Source organism: Bactrocera oleae, chromosome 3 (assembly GCF_042242935.1).
Source record: "Bactrocera oleae isolate idBacOlea1 chromosome 3, idBacOlea1, whole genome shotgun sequence".
Lineage (NCBI taxonomy): Eukaryota > Metazoa > Arthropoda > Insecta > Diptera > Tephritidae > Bactrocera > Bactrocera oleae.
In genome coordinates, this window is record NC_091537.1 from 75236425 (window position 1) to 75242615 (window position 6191).

A 6191-nucleotide genomic window follows, 5' to 3' on the forward strand; every position below is an offset into this window, starting at 1 on the left:
TGATTTGGTCGCATGATGCCAGCAAAGATGAAATGCTATAGTTAGCATAAATAGCAGTAAGATCTATGTAACATGTTAGTCTTAAGAATATCAATAAGGAGTACACCTTAACACCCTTGTTTTTAGCTCTCGTGCTTGAACGCCTCATGGAATCAACTTATGTGTACTTAAACTGTATATGTTTTTAATTGCTATATAGAAAAAAATTAAGCGAAGTAAGCAAATGCCTTGCGTCATTATGTAAACTTATGAAACATGCGGCCCGGGTCTGAAAACTTAAGGTTTTAGCGTGATATCGTGGTATCAGAGAAGGGGATTTTTTCTCATGTTTTGATACGTTGTAGGTAAACACCTCGGTTTTAATTTATTTAGAAATAAAAATATTTTTACTTTATTCCAGGTGTTAGTATTATTTCGATATTAAGCTAATTGGTCAGCTATCAGATAAATTTATATTTTACATGCATTGCTTAAGCTAGATAGTTCGAAAGTTGAATCCGAGTAACTGGGTAGCATCTGTGCTGATCCCATGAAAGAAAATTTCTTACAAAAGCATAAGGAACCCTAAACCTAGGCAATTTAAAGTGAAGACTTTCTGTTGAAGACTATCAGATATTTGTTTCATGATTTGCTGGTAAAGCTTTTAATAATCTCTGATATAAAATAATTCCCATAGCTAGGTTTTATTAAAGCAGTAATTAAAGAAGTTATGGTCATCTTATTTGGTTGTTCAATTTCCGGAAAGCAGTCTAATATTGCTCAGTTGGTTTAACGGCCCCTAGAAATCCAATTCCAATATCATTGATACTCGTTATACTATTAAGTATTCAGATCTGAAGTTTAATTAATTTCTTAAAAATTGTTATCTTGCCTTTTTAACATGCTACAGATAACGGTAAAAATAAAATAATAATAAATACAATACAGGTTGGTTTAAAATTGAAATATGGTAATTAATGCTGTCCAGCAGACCCATTCAGCTTAGACCTTAAGTGAAAATATACAAAGATCCATTCAATAAATGTATTCCCTTCAGCTTCTCTGCATGCCCAGAAATAGTTAATAACTATCCAGTTTCCATAACGGCATTAAGACAATACTATTTTTACCAGCAAAGTATATTGCCTTCATATTCAACAAAAACTTAAGATCTTTGCATTCAAATCAATTTAAATTTCTTTAAACTTATACAAAATCAACTAATCACCCTCACCACTTGCACATTTACAACTATTACTGTAAAAAAAAAAGTATTGCATTCGATTAGTTGTGTGTGCATGTCTGAACTGTACTTGAACTGAATGCATGAAAACACACTAATTACCGCAATAAACTCTTCTATGTTAATTAAAGGTGTACGGCCCTAGCTGTAATGCTGGCTAATTGTCTGAGAAAAACAATTAACACCTTTCTATTGTTTTCTTGCAATGCATAATTCAGAGACACGGTTTATTGGTGGGCAGTAAAATCAGTGGAATGAATTTTACTCCTTCGTTACTAATATTTTTATACTCTTGCAACATGTTGCTACAGAGTATAATACGTTTGTTCACCTAACGGTTGTTTGTATCACCCAAACCTAATCGAGTTAGATATACAAATGATCATAATAATGAGAATTACGAGTGACTGTCTGTCCGTCCATCTGTCCGACCGTTCGTCCATGCAAGCTGTAACTTGCGTTAAAATTAAGATAAGGACGAGATCGTTCAACCAAATTCGGTATATAACATTCTTCTGATATTCCTATACTTCAGAGCGAAATCGGACAACAACCATGCCTACTTCCCATATAACACGTTTTTAAATTCCATCTGATTATTTCACATTCCAGTATACAAATAAATCACTAATTAATAAAGCGGGATAAGACTTTGCACTAACAGTGCCTGTGAAGTGAGCCTTCTTATGACTAAAATTTGTTTAAATGGAACCGAAACTCTTCAAACCCCTAGGTACTGAATATATGGACCCCAGTTCCTATTGCGAACTTTTTATCGAAAAAATCAGTCAATCTTTGAGATATATTACATAAATTCGGAGAGAATTCTTTCCTGATAATAGTGACAATAACATCGATAATTCTCTTAGTCGCCATATACCAAATAGACAAATTTTCGAGTTTCCGGCTGACTTCATACCGCATATATCGGGCATTATGTAAGTTAACTTATTGAAATTTAAAAAGCGTGTTTCTCTAATAATAATGTATCTTTCTGCTTTAAATGGGTAAAATTGGGTGAAAACTTGCACTTTTCAAACATCCGGCTGACTTTAATGCTTCTATATTGATGATGGTATGTGAGGTACCTTAATGAAGTTAAGTTAATAAGATACTAATTTGATTGTAATCCATTCACGATTTCGTCGAATAAATGAATTTTGAATTCTTTCACAACATTTAATATAAAGTTTTCGCAACGCCTGAAGATATTTAGCCGGCTTTGATCATTTCAAGTTGCAAGAGTGAAAAATGTTTGGTTACGCCCCAACTTAGCCCTTCCTTACTCGTTCCTTTTACTAATATGAATTGTTTTCATGTTAAATTTTTCACACTTAATTAACAAAGAAATAAGAAAGCAAAACAAGACTTAAAATTAAAACTTTTTTAAGCACACGAAACAGTTATTAATTAGTATAAACTTACAATGACTATAAGTCATTCTGTCTGTAAAAATAAAAATGTATACGTCAAATTAAGTTCTGTTAATAACTAATACTATAATAATATGACATTTTTCTCGAATAACTTTTCTCATCCTTGCGATGTCAGTGTTGTTTACAGAGGAAAATATTCGACTTGCACTAGACCAATTTTCAACGATCTCGAAAACCTATAAATCTTCTATTAGACTGTTACTCTATATCAGACTTTTCAGACGTTTTTGATTGTAGAGCTTTGAGCGGAAGGGTATAATAACTGAATAATACACTAAAAAGCAAACGAAAAGTCTAATATTAAACTGTATTCATATTACTGGTAAACACTGTTTTTCTCGGAAGAACTTTGTATACGACTGTATAACTATTTCATTTGGCTTACATCATTTATGGTATGTAATACAAGTATGCGTTTGTTACATCCTTAATATGTCACAAAAGTGTTTTAAACCCGCAAGGTCTTGTTATGTATAAGGAGAGTTTACTTTTAAATCTCAGCGTCGAATTTCACGTCATTAATTGAACAGTGCTATTTAGACTATTTTGGATTTACTGTGAGGGATCAAGATAAATCCAACCGACGATCAACAGACCCTTTCGACATAGTGTCTACATAGTTTTGCAAAGCTATGTTAAATGCAATGAATTTGTATATATGAAAGAGAAATTCTCCAAACTCAGCGAGGAAAAAATAAAAGTGAGAAAATTTGTAGGTCCATAAATACTGCAACTGATAAAGCATATGAGCTTTGCAGAAACAATTGATGATCATATAAATATATATAATATATATGTTTTGTGAACGATATCCAAAATTTTCTTGGAAACAAAATATCGGAAAATTACTAAGACTTATTAAATGAACTTATAATGTCATAAAAAGCTTTGGGGAAACTTTCTGGCCACAATGCATATGTTTTAATGTCAAAAGAAACTCTGATGTGTCAATATTTTTTCATGCACATATTATTGTTTAGTGGTCCTAGTATATTCCAAGTTTGATATCAATTTTCATGAGATATAAAAATGTTAAAATAATAAATTCACAGTGGGTGTTACAATATGATAGTGAACGCCGCGAGAAAACTATAATACCCTTCACAAATAAAATTGTTTTCCATACAAAGACTTGCTTGTTCAGTTTGTATGGCCGCTATATTCTATAGTGATCTGAAATCGGCCGTTCCAACATCTGAACAGCACCTTAGAGATGAAAGGACACGTGCAAAACCAGAGGAAATAGTTTGCGTATATACCGACAAAAAGACAGAGGGACTTGGCTGAATAGACTCAGTTCGTCACGCGGATCATTTATATATGTATACAGTTAAACTGGTACTGGAAATAATTAAAAAAATTTGCCAAATACCTAGTTCATATTTGAAACAAAAACATATACCGTAACCTCACTAAAAAACTGATTCTGTTATTTACCCAATAAGATGCCGGGAAGATGATTTACAAGAATGCATTTGACTTGTTGTCTCAATAACTTGAAAAGTCAGAATATGCTAGGAAACGTTACCTTTTTCACTGTCAGTGAATTTGACGTGATGAAACCGCACTCACAATGCATTGGCATTAAACTGTTCCAGTATGCCAAAAGTTGCATGTATAGGTATGTCATTTAAGTTGCTAACTTTTTAAATGTATACGGTTTTGTTCCTGAAGAAAAATAATTGCTTTACCCCAGATAATTTGGAGAAATTTATGTTTATAGACTAGTGCAGCCTTTGAAAATAATATAATAAAAAAAATAGAAAGAAATTCAAAGCAGTTTGAAACTCATCGGAAATGAAAGATAAGAAAAGAAGATAAGTTATAACTAATAGCCATATTGCGTATCTATAACAGCGCGAGTATAGTTGCCGTTCGGCAAGCATATGGTATACTCGTACACATTACGAGTGGATATCGGCTACATATTGCAGGCATATAAGCCAGTTGTCACCATTTTGTGTATATTATCGATTGTTATAATATGAAAAACTGTTCAAATCAGGAAAATAACATTAAGCAGTTATTTACATTATTTACCAAATTTTGCAATTTGACTACATTGAATTTCTTTGTAGAAAAAATTTATAGTTTACTTGTGTCTTAAGCCAAAACAAGCCGATTTTTAGGTATTTAAATAAATACTACATATCAATTTATTTAAGATTATACTTTTACATATTTAAGAATACATAGTAAAAGCATTGAAGAAAAAAAATTAAATATTTTTCGACTTACACGCGATCCTCAACTGTTGCAGTGATTCCGGCGTTCCCCGTGGAGGAAACCTAAAAAAAAAGAATTATTTTTTAAAGATATCAATACACTGATGGCAGCATTTGAAAGAAAGTTGAATTTTACTACGACTTGTAGATCATTATATGAAGAACTGTACACAGAACAAGCTGAAAATGTATTGGGATCGGTTAATTTGTCTCCGAGTTCTGTAGTAAAAAAAACACATATAAAGATATACTGTTAGAGCTAATTGAACTATGCGGCTACACTTTAGAAGCCTTTAACTCAAAAAGTATTTGAAATTTTCATTAAAAATTTTATTATAGTATTTTCAAAGGTATGGACTATCGAAATATGTAAAAAATAGAGGGGCATAGGCGTGTCCCTTAATATTTCTACGAACGTTTCTACTTAAATGATTTACCAAAATTCATTTTAAAAAACACGTTGCTCTTTAAACAATTTATGCATTTTTCAACTAATATTTGCTGTCAAACTTTTTTGTTGTGAACTATTTTTTAATGACTTACATTGTCTATTGATGCATTAATATGATTACCTAAAAGTTTTAATTGAAATGATGATTAGTAAATAAATCTTCGGTTTCTTTGAAATTGCCAAAACTAATCAACTTGAAAAACTGAGTAATTTAACGCAAAGAATTTTAGTAATGTCACAATAAACGTAAGAATTTATTTAAATTTACTCGACAAATTTAAATTCTTATGAGCGTCACTACAGTGTTTATGTTTCAGTTGATGATTTCTGTCATGAATTTGAGAAGTGCTGTCAAATGCTTCAAAGAATGCATCCTAAAATTGTAAACTCAGAGCTAATATCTGCATTTTCAAGTAAACTGACTTTAGTAGCTATACACAAAACAAACTCCTGTTACAGTATCCAAAGCAAGTACTAGTATGCCGGCAACTATAATCTAGTATCCTTCCGCAATAGGGGCGTAAAGCAGTTTTTATACTTATGATAAGATAACGCTATCTTCACTGACACATACTCTAAAATGTATTTAAACTTTTTTTTTGGTTGCAATTGTTTACTCTGATTATTTTTGGACTGGCGAAGCGCAGTATTTCGGGGAACCTCAGTATATTTCTCTATATAAAAAACGTATACTTTCGTATACATGTGTATCCAAATTTGAACGTGCCCGCAAGAAACCATCAATTCAGATGACCTAATTTGCTAAGTATTGGTCAAGAGATATTCCAACAATAAAAGAAATGCAGAATTGTGACTGAACTTCGTTCAATGACCGATAACTAAAGAGAAATACACTT